Below are 14,823 nucleotides of genomic sequence, written 5' to 3'. Positions count from 1 at the left end.
ATTAACAATTATGTTCTTAAGCATAGAAGACATAGAGGATACCTGGGCTGCCGAAGAAGCAAGTGTGTCTGCTTCATGTACATCTGCTACTCGTCTTTTTGAGGCTGCTCGATTAGTTGGCCACTGATAGTTATTGCTGGAAATTCTTTCAATAATCTCGTAAGCATCATTATAAGACTTAGAAAGAAGGACTCCATTTGCTGAAGCGTCCACCATCATTCTAGTATGAATGTTGAGACCAATATAGAAAGTCTCAATTTGAATGCAGTAAGGAATGCCATGATGAGATTTCTTTTGTAAAAACTCCTTGAACCACTCCCATGCGTCATATAAAGATTCTTTATCAAGTTACAGAAATGAAGTGATTTCATTTTGGATCTTGGCGGTCAAGGAAGGAGGAAAGTATTTCATTAAGAAACATTCAACCAACACTTGCCATGTAGTTATGAAACTAGACGGTAAGGAGTTCAACCATGCTCGTGCTCTATCTCTTAAGGAATATGGAAATAATCTCAATCTCAAGGTGCCCTCGGCCACCTCGACTAGTTTAAATGAGTCACTAACTTCCATGAATAGTCAAATATGAAGATGTGGATCTTCAGTAGGAATCCCACTCAATTGACCCATATTTTACAACATTGGGAACATGACAGGCTTCAGCTCGAACTATTGTGCCATGATTTCGAGTCTCCTAATACTCGGATTGAGCTCATTGAATAGAGGAATGACATATTGTCGAATGACACAATTTCTATCATCGACAATACTGATCAGATTGTGAGTATTATAAGTGAATGCTCCTCTTGGATTTTGGTTGTGATTTTTTAAACTCATCTCTTCAGTCCTTCTTTGTTTGCTTATCTTCTCCTTTGTCTGAAAGTCCTTTCAATTTCAGAGCCTACGGGGAGTAAGTCAATAATTTGATTAATACTCATAAACATTTGAAACAAACACACAAAAATATGGAATTAAAATTTAACAGAAAAAAGACCAAAATGTAAAATTAACAATTTTATAAATAATGTCTTTTAAAATAGTCCCCCGCAATGGCACCAAAAACATGGAACGATAGAAATGTGCAAGGGTACACAATTGCAACAAGTAATAAAGCGGCAAGTAAATGTCGAGTTATCGCATCCACAAAGACTGTGAAAAGAATTATTTATGAATGCAATTAAAAACACTTTGGTGAAGAAAAAACATTTTGATTTTGAGAAAGTGATTAAAACTAAAATTTAACTAAGTAAAATAAATAAAATAAAAATAAAAGTTTCAATGCACGAGTCCAAAAGATGATTTTAATCAATATGACATAATTGTGTTAGATTAATTACATTTCTTAATTTAGAATTACTAAACTCATGTTCATGTTGTTACGAATAAATTCACGGCAACTTGGTAATTTGTTAACTAGTACTCATACGTACTTATTAAATTAACTAATCTCTTGAGCATTTTTCAATGCCAATTCAAACAATTAATCAATCTTCATAAGCACATAAAAGATTAAGTGAGGTAACAATGTATTCCTACCTTGAAACAGTTTAATCACAATAACCTTTCAACTTATGCAAGGCTAATGTACCGTTTAATACCGTCGCTAATTTAACTCTCAGCTACATTAGAAGATTAAACATGCACAGATCAAGTATTGTGTCAATTATTTACAGTTTTAACACAATTAAATAATTAATTCATTAGTTACCTTACAATTATAATGCAAGAATAACTTACTCAAGGTTTTACTTAATAAAAAAACTTACCAAGGCCTATAACAATACAAACATAATATTAATAACTTAAGTGAACGAAATGCAATCAACCACACAAATTAAATTTAAGCCATATTAATTAAATTAAACATATCAATATAACAACTACTCATAAACATGTTTTTAACAACAACGATAAAAATAAAAGGATAGGTAACTAGAATCAAATTCGGTGTTTCTCCGAAGCTTGACTAGTTAGCTTCGCTCCACCTTCACTTGTTCTTGTTGAATTGAGGCTTCTACGAGCACTTGAATGCTATGTTCAATGGTGGTTGAAGGTATCTTTTCCAATAGGGGAAATAAACAAGGGAATGGAAGGGGAAAAGAAGAACAAAAGAAGGATTTTGAAGAGAGAAAGTGTGAGAGAAGTAAAGAATGAAGGAATGAAAGGCGTGTTTCAAATGAGCAGCCAAAGGGGTATTTATAAGTTGATTAGGCTGCTAAAAATAGCGAAAATCATCAGCCATTGACTCCCCCCATGGCCGGCCACACATGTGGCAAGTTTGAAGCTTTCAAACTTGCTAAATTAAGCGAGGGGCAAATCTACAAAAGCTTGATAAGTGGAGGGGTTTGAATGAAATTTCAAGCAAGCTTCAAGGGCTGTTTTGCAAGCCAAATAATCAGCTAATTAAGCTGATTGGATCAGAATGTGGGATGGTTTTGGGTAGCGCAGTTGTTCAATTGGATCAGTCTCTCGGTTTAGCACAATTGGGCCTTTTTTCATAATTTAATTAATAATAATTATTTTACCCAAAATAAATTGGATTAAAATTAAAATTAATTATATTATGAAATAATATTCATAATTTGGATCTTCTTAGGCTGAAAAATAAATTCGCCTTGATGCTTCAAAAGTCGCTTCTCGTTTTGCGCTTCTAGTAGTGTTTGCCGAGCCAATTTTCGCCCTTTGTGCAAATCTGTCGAAAATAAATCAAAATTAATCAAAATTTATTTTTAAAATTAATTAAAATTAAATATGTTAATAATTTAAGTGCATGTTAATTATTTTATAATTATTATATATTTTTAGATAGGAATTACATCGAAATTGCATGAATTTGAGTTAAAAAAGGCATTAAAAAGTCTTTATATTTTCTTGTTTCCAACTGTCTCAGAATAATTAAATGGCTCTTGATTTGTACCTACATCTTCAGCCACATTTAAAGCCTAAGCAACTAGACCAACCTCGGCATGCTTCTTTGGAGATTTTATCTTTCTTATAGTTTTGTTTTTGGTGATAGAGTATTATGGTGAAGAAGCAACTCTATTTTGAATTTTTGTACTGGCTTGAGGAGTCAACTCCGTTGTAGATTCTAGATTAATCTGATGCTCCACCTACTTTTACTGTTCTTTATTGGAAGAGTCTTTAAGAGATACGTTAGGCAGCATAGTAGTTTCATCAAAAACAACATCTCTGCTAATCACAACTTTTCTATTTTCAAGACACCATAACTTATACCTTTTTAGACGAGCTTTATAACCAAGAAAAACACATTCAATGGATATCGGTTCTAATTTTCCATGATCAACATGAGCATACGCAGGACACCTAAAGATCTTTAAATCGGAATAATTAGCAGGATTATCAAACCATGCCTCTTGTGGAGTCTTTTTCTCAATGGAAATGGATGGAGATCGGTTGATCAAAAAACATGAAGTATAGGCTGCTTCGGCCAAAATGACTTTGGTAAGTTAGCATTCGACAACATACACTGAACTTTATCCATGATCGTTCTGTTCATTCGTTCTGCAACACCGTTTTGCTGTGGTGTATGAAAAAATATCAAGTGTCTCACAATCCTTTTTGACTTTTACAATTCATTAAACTTATCAGAACAGAACTCTAAGCCAGTTTCTGTGCGGAAGTGCTTTATTTGTTTTCCCGTCTGTTTTTCAATTATAGTTTTCCAAGACTTAAATGTAGAAAACACATTGCTTTTCTACTTCAGGAAAAATGCCAAAACTTTTTTGGAAAAATCATCAATAAGTGTTAACATATAATTAGATCCACCTCTCGAAGGCACTCTAGATGGCCCCCACGGGTTAGAATGAATATACTCCAACATTCCCTTCGTGTTATGGATGCCTCTGGTGAATCAAACTCTCTTTTGCTTTCCAAAAACGTAGTGGTCACAAAACTTTAGTTTGCAAATTCCTTGCCCATCAAGAAGTCCTATTTTACTCAATTCTGTCATACCATTCTCACTCATATGCCCGAGGCGCATATGCCAAAATCTAGTAACATCATCATCTGACAAGTGAAGCGACAGTTGCATCATCAATAACAGTAGAACCTACAAAACATATAACTTAGTAGTCTTTTTCTGCCATTTCATCACAATGGGGAACTTTTGAAAATCTTCAAAACCCCACTTTCAGCTATGTATTTGTACCTTTTTAAATCAAGAGTATTAAGCAAAATAAAATTTATCTTCAATTCTAGACATGTCACACATCACTAAGTGTTCTGACAACTCCATCAAACATCTTAACTTAATTGTTCCAATACATGCGATTTTACAAGAAGTATTATTTCCCTTCAAAACAACACATTTTGACACTGTTTCATAAATTATAAACAAGTCCCAATTGGGACTCATATGAAAAGTGTAGCCTGAATCAAGGATGCACTCCTCTCTCACTATAAAATTGTTGACAGAAGCGACTAGGAGTTCACCGTCGCTGTAGCCTTCTACAACATTAGCTTCACCAGATTTTTCTAGTTGCTTTCCCTTTTGAATCACAGCCTTCCTTTTGATCTTGCTCTGCAATTTATAACACTTAAATTTAATGTGCCCTTTCTTCTTATAGAAGTTAGAAGTTTTACCTTTGCTTGAAGACTTCGATATACCCTTAAATTTATAGTGAATGTGTCTATTTTTGACTAATTTTTTTAATAGAATACTACTGAACTTATGATTTCTTGCTTAAATCTTATTAGGGATGAAATTGGAATGCCAAAGTTCAAAATCAAGCAAAATGGACTAAATTAGAACAAGAAGCAAGAAAAAGGACCGAATTAGAAAAATTACAGAATTAATAATTGATTAGATCAGATTTTTGAAATTGTCAAATTCTATAAATATGAAAAATCTGATTTTAGTTAACATAATCTTAAAGGAATCATGCTGATTTTAATTGGTTGATTCATGCTAAATTTAACACTTGAAAAATTTATAAATACTTGAATTAGTGACTTGGGAAAACACACTGGAATGTACACTTGAAGTTAAATTAAATATATGTTTTTCCTCGTTTGTAGCTTGGCAAAGCTTACTGCCAATTACTTTCTTTTTCTTTCTTTTGGTATAATTGTTTTGCAAGCCCTTTCTCCGTTTCACCCATCACCATCATATGCAAATCTACTTTTAAACCCCAATTGAGTATGATTAATTTAATGCTCAACTAAAAACCTTATTTATCCTTAGTCCGATTATCATTCCTATTGAAAATCGTGAGATATGAGCCCGCACTAAAACCTTTCAAACACGATATTCATTATCTCTTTGGTATATGAGATAGTCACAATCGTTCTTTAAAGCTAATTCAATTAGAGCGTAGAAAATTATATTTGGTGGTTTCGACGCCCATCAAACTTTGTCATTGTTGTTGAGGACTGGAAATAATTCTAATTTTCATTTAATTTACTTATGAGTAGGTCAGAATCGTGGATCTTAGAGTTTGAACTGGAAATTAAGAAATTAGCTCGACCACTACAAAGAAAAGCTATTCGACGCGAAAAAAAATCGTAAGTGAGAGAGGTCGAATACGAAACACTATCTTACATAGAAGCAATAGACAATACACTTAGTGAACCAAAAGAAATGGCGAATCAAACAATATGTGAGTTCGCTGCAGCACCAAATGAGCAACAACTGATATGCATAACTTATCCAACAGGAGGAACAACCTTTAAGTTAAAGTCGGGCTTAATTTATATTGTGCACTTTTTACGGTTTGCAAAATAAAAACCCTCACACTCATCTTAAGGAGTTCTACATGGTTTGCTTAATCATGAAACCACAGGGAGTAACTAAAGATCAAATTAAACTTCGAGCTTTTCTTTTTTTCATTAGCTTACTCTGCTAGAGAACGACTATTTTATTTACCTCCAGGATCTTTTAATATATGGTCTCATATGTCTTGTTTGTTTCTTGATAAGTTCTTTCTAGTAGCTCGGGCAACTAAATTAAAGAGAGATATTAATGGAATACAATAGAAGCAAATTGAATCACTCTATGACTATTGGGGGCGGTACAAGAAATTGTATAGCAGTTGCCCATAACATGACTTGACTTAATAATCACTCCATCAGTATTTCCATAAGGGGATACACCTATGGAAATAAAGATGATTAATGTGCCTAGTGGAATGACACTTGTTAACATGACTCCTCAAAGAGTAAGGGAATTAATTTCGGCCACGACTACGAATTCCTAGCAATTTCAACCGACTATGAAACCTACGAGAAAGGGTCATGAGCTAAGTGCTTCATCCTTAGAAGATAAAATTGATAAGCTCACTAATGTAGTTCAAAGTTTGCTTACATGATAAATGAACCAAGCTCAGGTATGCGGGATTTGTGCTATGTCTGATCATCCAACAAACTCATGTCCAATTTTACACGATGACACAATAGCATGAGTAGATGCCATTAGGTACTTCCCAGGGCCACCCCAAAGGCGATATGATCTATATTCAAATACTTACAATATGGGGTTGAGAGATCACCCAAATTTGAACTATGGATCAAACCCTCGATACAATCAACTTATTAGCCAAAGCCACCTCTGTCTTAACAAAATCAACCCTCAAAGTCATCTCTTGAAACCATAGTGGAAAGGTTAGCCGTTAGCACCTTAAAGTTCCAATAAAAGGTTGAAGCACAACTTTAATAAATAGATCAACAAATAAGTAAGGTTGCACTTACGGTTAGTCATTCGGAAACCCAAGGGAAATTGTCATCTCAAACTGAGATGAACCTATAACAAAATGTAAGTGTTATAACTGTAAAAGATGGAACGTTTTTGGAGACATACCTAGCACAAGTCATGATCACGACACTAAATGGGAATAACAGAAACTTGAACCAGCAGCTCACATGGAGTCGGTACCAATGAAACCGTTCGTAGTACCACCCCCATTCCTTAGAAGGCTCGCCTAATGTAAAAGGGAGTGAGAAGATAAAGAGATCCTAGAGATGTTTCAAAAGGTAGAAATTATTATACCTTTACTCGATGTGATCAAATAGGTTCCTCGCTATGCAAAATTCTTAAAAGAATTGTACATTTGCAAAATTATTAAAAGAATTGTGCATTTGCAAAATAAAGCTCTTAGGCAACGAAAGGGTAAATGTAGGAGAAAATGTTTTTGCAGTTTTACAAAAGAAAATCTTGCCTAAATGTAAGGACCAAGATATATTTTCTATATCTTGCAAAAAAGGTAATGTTGGCATTAATAAAGCCATATGTGATTTAGGTGCATCTATCAACATAATGCCACTATCTATTTATAAATTACTAAACACGGGTCCTTTGAAAGAAATAAGGGTGATAATTTAGTTAGCATATAGGTCAGTTGTGTATTTAGAAGGGGTGTTGGAAAACATCCTCATCAAAGTAAATGAACTAATCTTTCCTACAAAATTTTACATCGTTTACATAGAAGATGGCAACTCGATAAATTCTTCTGATATTCTACTTGGGAGACCATTTTTAAGTAGTGCGTGAATGAAAATTGATGTTTAGGGTAGAACACTTACCATGGAATCTGATAGTAAAGTGGTCAGGTTTAATGTTTATGAGGATATTGGTCATCCCAATGCAATAAAAAATGTCTCCAGTATCGATGAAATTGAACCATTGAAAACTTGCATTTTGAAAAGGATAAATTATAGATTGTGCTTTGTAGGAGTATAGATCTCAATGTTACAGAAAAAGGAAGAAGAATTATCACATAGAGGCCCCAAATTTTGATCAAAGAACAAATACATGAAGCTATCATTCACTTGGAGGCCCCAAAATTAGAGCTCAAATCGTTACCAAAACATTTAAGGATTCCAATAGAGGAAAAGGCAAACCCAAATGGAGAAGCTCAAAGGTGCCTCAATCCACTGATGATGGAGGAATTTGAGAAGTATTTAAAGGTCAATGGGCAAAGGTTATGAGAACTTCCTAGTGAACATGATGGAAGAATTAATTCAAAGAGCCAAACGGATAACATTTTAGGTTGTTGAGCTAACGACATTAAACAAAAGCACTTTTTGAAAGATAACTCATATTTATTTTAAATTTTTTTAATTTTGAATTCAGTTTAATTTAGGTTGAAAATAAAAAAATATTATTATTTAATCTATTTTAATGTGTTAGTTTCTAAGACGATGGTGGAGGCTGTCTTTTTTCATCCAAAAATAAATCAGAATCGGATTCCTATTATGGCGTGGGCACACCTTGTCAAAATTCATTGCTGCCATTTGCTAAAACAAACACCCAATCAAACCAGAACTAACCCAACCCAACCAAACCAACCCGCCCTATCCTCATGGTTGCTAAACATGCACGGGGAAGTATACTTGACCCTTCTCATTATTTTTCTTTTAAAATTGCACACTGAGGGTAATGTGGGCTAAGTAGGGGGGGATTCATAGGACATTTCATGCTATTACTTATTCTTCTTTTCATGTGTTATACTAAAATTATTCCTAATTTGTTTCAAAATTGAACATTCAATTCCTATGCTTTGTTTATTCAAATAATTGGGTAATTCGTGAATAACTAGTTATTTCTTAAATTTGATCGACATGTTGAAAATATTATGGCTAAATCAAACATTTCATGAAATTGTTATCTCCTTAAATATGCGTAATAAAAGTACTCGAGTCTCATTTAAATTTTTTTGTAAATAAATAAGAAAAAAAGAGAAAAGAAATTAAAAAATAAAATATACACATACTCCGCTAATGGCTTAGCTATGAGTGACAATTTTGGAAATGTGATCAAATTGAGTAACCAAGATGAGGTGCTTGGGTTATCATCTCGTTTTGCATAAAAAATTTTGAGTGATGAATCGAAACTTATAACACTCCGCTAAACGAGTTGCCTTCAGTAAGGGGAAATAAATTGATTGTGGACATGTCAAATTGAGTAACAGGAGTGACGTGCTTGGGTTGTCATATCATTTCACATAAAAATATTCGACTATGTCTCGAACTTCTAGAAAAAATTATTGAGTATGATTGTCTCGCAAGTTTGATTAAGCCTAAATTTAGTGAAGTGGTTGAATTTTGCATAATGTTAGAGCTTTTATAAAATGCTTATTGGTTGAACCTAACAATTACTTATTTTTTATTCACCTATTTGTTTACATTAAGCTTGGCTGAGGAAGGATATTTGATTTCGAAAAAAATTATCGAATGATTTCTAGTATAGGAATACACATCATGCTTGAGGAGAAGCATCAGAAAAGTTGGTTTGTAAGGTATGTGAAGCGTATCTATTTTGGCTAATTTTTTTAATAGAATACTACTGAATTTATGATTTCATGCTTAAATCTTATTAGGGATGAAACTGGAGTTCCAAAATTCAAAATCAAGCAAAATGGACTAAATCGAAACAAGAAGCAAGAAAAGGGGCCAAATTAGAAAAATTGTAGAATTAGTGGCTGATTAGATCAGATTTTTGAAATTGTCAAATTCTATAAATAGGAAAAATCTGATTTTAGTTGGCATAATCTTAGAGGAATCATGCTGATTTTAGTTGGTTTATTCATGTCAAAATAACACTTGAAAAGTGTATAAATACTTGTATCAGTGGCTTGGAAAGACGCACTGGAATTTACACTTGAAGTTAAATTGAATATTTTTTTTCCTTTTTCCTTTCCACTCATCTGTAGCTTGGCAAAGTTTACTACTAATTTCTTTCTTTTTCTTTCTTTTGGTATAATTGTTTTGCAAGCCCTTTCTTCCTTTCACCTATACTACTACATGCAAATCCACTTTTAAACCCTAATTGAGTATAATTAATTTCATGCTCAACTAAAAACCTCATTTAGCCTTAGTCCGGTTATCATTCCTATCAAGAATCATAAGATATGAACCTGCACTAAAAGCTTTCAAACATGGTATTCATTATCACTCCGGAATATGGGATCATCACTTAAAGTTATTTCAATTTTAATTCAAAAATTGCGCGTTGGCTTAAAGGTTGTTTAGCATACAACTAGGAAAAAAGAGTCAGTCATCTGCCAAGTTCAAGTTCCTGCGAAAAAATTGGCATGTCCAGGTAGTGATCGGATGTAAACGACCCATATGGTTGAGGCCGTTAATTCCAGTTGGACTTTTCTAGATCGCAAGGCTGTCAAGTTCTTAAATTGCGGATGCGTGTTACATGGTTAGATAATTGGTAATGGTTGGTTTGCAGGTCGTATCGAAACTAACTACACAAGGAAAAGTTGGCGGTTGGGGAGTCCTTGATCGCTATAACCAACTTATCGTTTGGAAAGGAAAATCTACTTTCAAGGATTGATTCGATTTTAGAGTGTACCTAGGCTAAGGCTAAGCATTAACATATTTGATTCACTTATTTAATTTAATTCACTTAATTTTATTTTGGAATCATTATTCTATTTCTGTTTTATTTTATTTTATATGTGTTTTTTATTTCCTTTAGCAACTAAAATCCCCCTTTTTATTTATTTTTTTAGCTTTGCAAGCATAGGTCGTGGACATGACAGTTGCTAAGCATAAATAGGAAAATTAAGAATTTGAGTACCTATGAGATCATCCCTACTACTCTATACTACTATTTAATTCAATTACAGCATAAGAAATTATATTCGATGGTTTCGACACCCATAACATATCATATCATCAAAATCATAATATGCCAAAATTCACATACTAAAGTGTAACTAACATAAACTTAGATTATCATGCCATGTGATTTCATTTCCATTTTATTTACCAATTTTTTTGCCTGGAGAACTATGGAAAATTAACTTCAGATACGCAGGAAAATAATGCTCGCACAAGCTGACAATCGAGACATTAATTAATACACAATGCTGTTCACATAAGTTGACAAGGATCCGCAACAAATGCTAGATTCCAACCATTAGTGTGGCATCCACCACCAGTGCATAGGACATGGAACTTTAATCACTACCACAGAGTGCCTGGAATTAAAAAACCGGTAAGTAGTACCTAGAATCTGTAATCATCAGCACCTAGCTCCTGGAACACCCTAATGACATGTCATTTGTATCCTAGCTATTAACGAAGTTTAGACGAGCTTCAACCTATATTCCATAGCCATTACATGTTCATAAATTGAAACCATGATAAACTTGATTAATTACATTCCTTAGAATAATATATATCAATACAACCACGAACAATGATATACTTTACATTTCAATCCCTTACCTTTCCACTTTCAAAACTACTTCAATTGATCACATAAATTATGCATATATATATATGATCACACACATAATTAAACTGAACTATCATCAAACATGATACACATAGTACGAACTTACCAAAACACAGTAGCTACTAACACCTCGACAATGATTACTCGACGACTTTTCCTTTCCCGCGATTATCAACCAATTTATCTGTTACTTAGTCTAAATATAATAATTTAGTTCAATTAACCAATTCAAATACAGTAAAAACTTTAAATTCATATATTTGACCATTTATCAACATTTTACTCTTTTACCTTGAATTTTTACCTTTTATTCAATTTAGTCCCTAAATCAGAAACTTCTACATTTTTCACAATTAAATCCAGTCAGAGCTAGTCGAATACTCTATGGCCTTCATATAGCCCATAATTTTCAAAATTTATAATAATTTCATGTTAAGTTTATTATTTTATCAAGTTACTCTTTAAATTTAAAATTAACTAAAATCACTTTATAAAATAATTCTATTTAACTGTCAAACTTATAAATCTATGATTAAATTTCAAGAACATAAAAAGTTCATCAATGACATAAATCAAAACATTTAACAATTTTACTAATTAATCTCTAAATTAACTAGATTAAATTATAACAATCTAAAAAAAAATATAAAAACGGATTGAACTATACTTACATGCAAACAAAATAAGCTTGGCCGAACCTTGTATTCTCTAACAATATGGTATTTCGTGAATGAATGCTGAAGAAAGTGAAAATAAAATGGTTTCGTTTTGTTTTATTACTTGTTTTAATTTTATTATTTTAACATATATTATAATTTAACATATAAAATACTTAAAAACAATCCACTAAACTTCCAAGCTACCCTAGTATGGTCTAATTAAAACATAAAGCATTCCAACCATGATTTTATAGCCATTAACCATTAATAAATTAATAGTGATTAATTTTTATAGTTTTAATCTTTAATTAACTATTCAAATATTAAAATTTCTGAACCAGACTTCATATATTTATATGGTAACTACGTAAATATTTAATAAAAATATTTACGGGTTCGATTTACAGATATGAGGTCCTGAAACTTCATTTTCTAAAACCACTTAAACTTTAGAGCAAATCACTTGTACTTAACTATTCAATCAATTAGCAAAATTATCAGATAAAAATTCTATATAATACTATATTTGACTCATAAATATTAAATAATAATATTTACGAATTCACTCATCAGATTTGCAGTCTCGAAACCACTGTTTTCGACACCACTGAAAACAAGTTGTTATAATATAAAATTAAAGAAAAGATACTAAGTTCTAAATTTAAATACAGTAAAGAGACAGTAACTATAAATTGATCTAAAATAGTCTATTTCAAACATAATCATTCGTCTTTTCATTTAATAAAAAATAATTATTTAGTACACAGATGGTAAAAGATTCTAACTCTAAAAGTGAGATTAAGATTTTTCCACATATCCTATTGATTTTTTTAATATATATATTTTAATTTTAATTTAATTAATATAAGTAATTATATATTTATCGAAAATGAATGGAAGATAGCAAATTAATATTTACTAAAACTAATAAATATATATATGCCCCAAAAGTAAGAAAAAGAAAGTTTGAATGAAAATTATTCATATTTTAATATGGATATTAATTACTTTTGTTCACATAATTTATTATTTATAAGATTTTGGTCAAAATATGTCATACGTTCTAATATTCTTTACAAACTTGAAATTTAGTGCTTGTATTTTTATTTTTAGGAATTTAGTCTCTCTATTTTTCATATTTTAAAATTTAAGTTAAATTTTTAACTAATCTGTCGTAATATGGTGTAGCAGATTAAGCTAGTTTTAACACTTGAGGAGCTTAAATACAAGCACTTTTATTATGTTTTAGTTGAGTTTTTATAGTTTAGTTTACAATCAATAAAAAAGTGTATTTTGAGTCTTTTATTGACCTTAGGGACCGAATGAGGCCTCAAGGCAAGCTAATGTGCTTAGTTAGTGTACAGGAGATCATGCAAGGGCATAGGAACTTAATACTTGTGTTGCAACACAGGGTGTTTGAGGTTGCAACATAGGGAGCAGAATGCAAGAATTGCCATACTGTCTTTGGTGTTGCGACACACCCCTAAAGCCATCCGTGAACTACACATACTACCCTAGATGTAGTGACACCGGCCTTTTATGGGAGATAATTATGAACCAAGGACGTTTTAGTCCATACAACTAATAGTTAAACACGAGAGCATCAGCAAATCTAGGGTTGAAGTTGATGGCAACCTTAACTTTATAAATAGGCTCCTAAACACTTGTTAAAGGATGACTTTTGATATTCTAAGCCTTTTTTGTAATTTAGTTTTCCAGTTTTTTTCTTTCTCTTAAGTTTAGATTTCTTTTCAGTTTTTTTCATTCGTGTTCTTTGGAGAAATTGATTTGTAGACACTGTATTAGCCCAAATTTGACCGGGCTGAAGATAGAATAAAAAGGGTTAAATAAATAAGTATTTATCTATTTTAAAAGTCCATTAAAAGTCCATATACAGAGTCCAAAAGAATTAAACCCCAGCAGCCCAAAATACACCCGTAGCCCAATTTAAACCAAACCAGGTTACACCTAAGCCTAAATAACAGACCCTAGACTAAAGTGGCCCAAAAGGCCCAAAACGGTAAAAACAGACAAGGAAACCCTAAGGTTTCCTGAGAACACAGCGCCGCAAGGAGTTTCTAGAATATTTGGGCACTCCAAACGACGTGACCTTTCATCTCACAGATTCAACGGCCCAATCGTCGCCACCAAGCACGTCGTGATTTCTCGTCTCTGTCACCACTAGACTTCAGGCCTCCATCAGTGCTAGCAACCTTCCATCACCGAGATCTTCGGGGTACCTACAAGAAATGGAAAGAAATCAAAGCAAAAGGTAGCAGATGTACTAGAGCAGGAAATGGAAAGAAATCTTTTGATTTCTTTCCAAAATAGGCAGTAGTCTGAGGCTATAAAGCCTTTCGCAAAATCTGTAAATAGGAGGATATGAGAAGAAAAAAAATACAGAAAAAAGATTTTACTAGCAGTTGTATCCATTTAGAGCAGAAGAAATAAAAAAGCAGTTCATTTTTCGTTTCTTACGGTAATCAAATCATTTTTTTATCTTTTCTTTTTCTTCTATTTGTTTTCTGACCTGTATACATTGATTTGAGAAATAATAAAAGAAAATAAAAGAAAAAAGAGGCTACCTAACGATTGGCGAAGGAAGGGAATGGTTTTTTGAACCCTAGACACTGTGCGCGGTGGTCCTTAGGGAGGCGCGTGGGCGCGTGAAGCCTACGACTGGGGTGAGGCCTACAGAGGCCAAAGCCCAGAGCTTCTCTCCTTTTCAGAGAAAATTTTAGGTTTTTTTTAAAAAAATCGGGTTTCAAATGAGTTTAAGGTTGAGAAGTTGGCTTATATAGCCTTAACGAAGCGATATAGTTTCATAACCCCAAGATCCGCGCGTTGACCCGATTACCCAGGGAGGATCCGCGTGTTTTTTTAGGATTGGGTTAATTACCCAATTGATCCTTCCACCCTTTTTGCGTTTACAATTAAGTTTTTTTATTTATGATTTAACCC

The 14,823-nt window shown here is 32.7% G+C and overlaps 1 long non-coding RNA gene and 1 other non-coding gene across 2 annotated transcripts; one reads left to right on the top strand and one right to left on the bottom strand.

Moving 5' to 3' along the window:
* The first annotated feature begins 274 nt into the window (after positions 1-274).
* Positions 275-381, top strand: LOC121205612 (small nucleolar RNA R71). The gene has a single exon (XR_005900688.1). It is a non-coding gene; the product is annotated as a small nucleolar RNA R71 (small nucleolar RNA).
* A 13,324-nt stretch (positions 382-13,705) lies between these two features.
* Positions 13,706-14,605, bottom strand: LOC107952755 (uncharacterized). The gene is made up of 2 exons (XR_001698906.2): positions 14,448-14,605; positions 13,706-14,102 (listed from the first exon to the last, which is right to left on the bottom strand). It is a non-coding gene; the product is annotated as an uncharacterized lncRNA (long non-coding RNA).
* Positions 14,606-14,823: the final 218 nt, after the last annotated feature.

This window comes from Gossypium hirsutum, chromosome A08 (genome assembly GCF_007990345.1).
Source record: "Gossypium hirsutum isolate 1008001.06 chromosome A08, Gossypium_hirsutum_v2.1, whole genome shotgun sequence".
In the NCBI taxonomy this organism is placed as follows: domain Eukaryota; kingdom Viridiplantae; phylum Streptophyta; class Magnoliopsida; order Malvales; family Malvaceae; genus Gossypium; species Gossypium hirsutum.
This window is presented reverse-complemented; position numbering and strand designations above follow the sequence as displayed.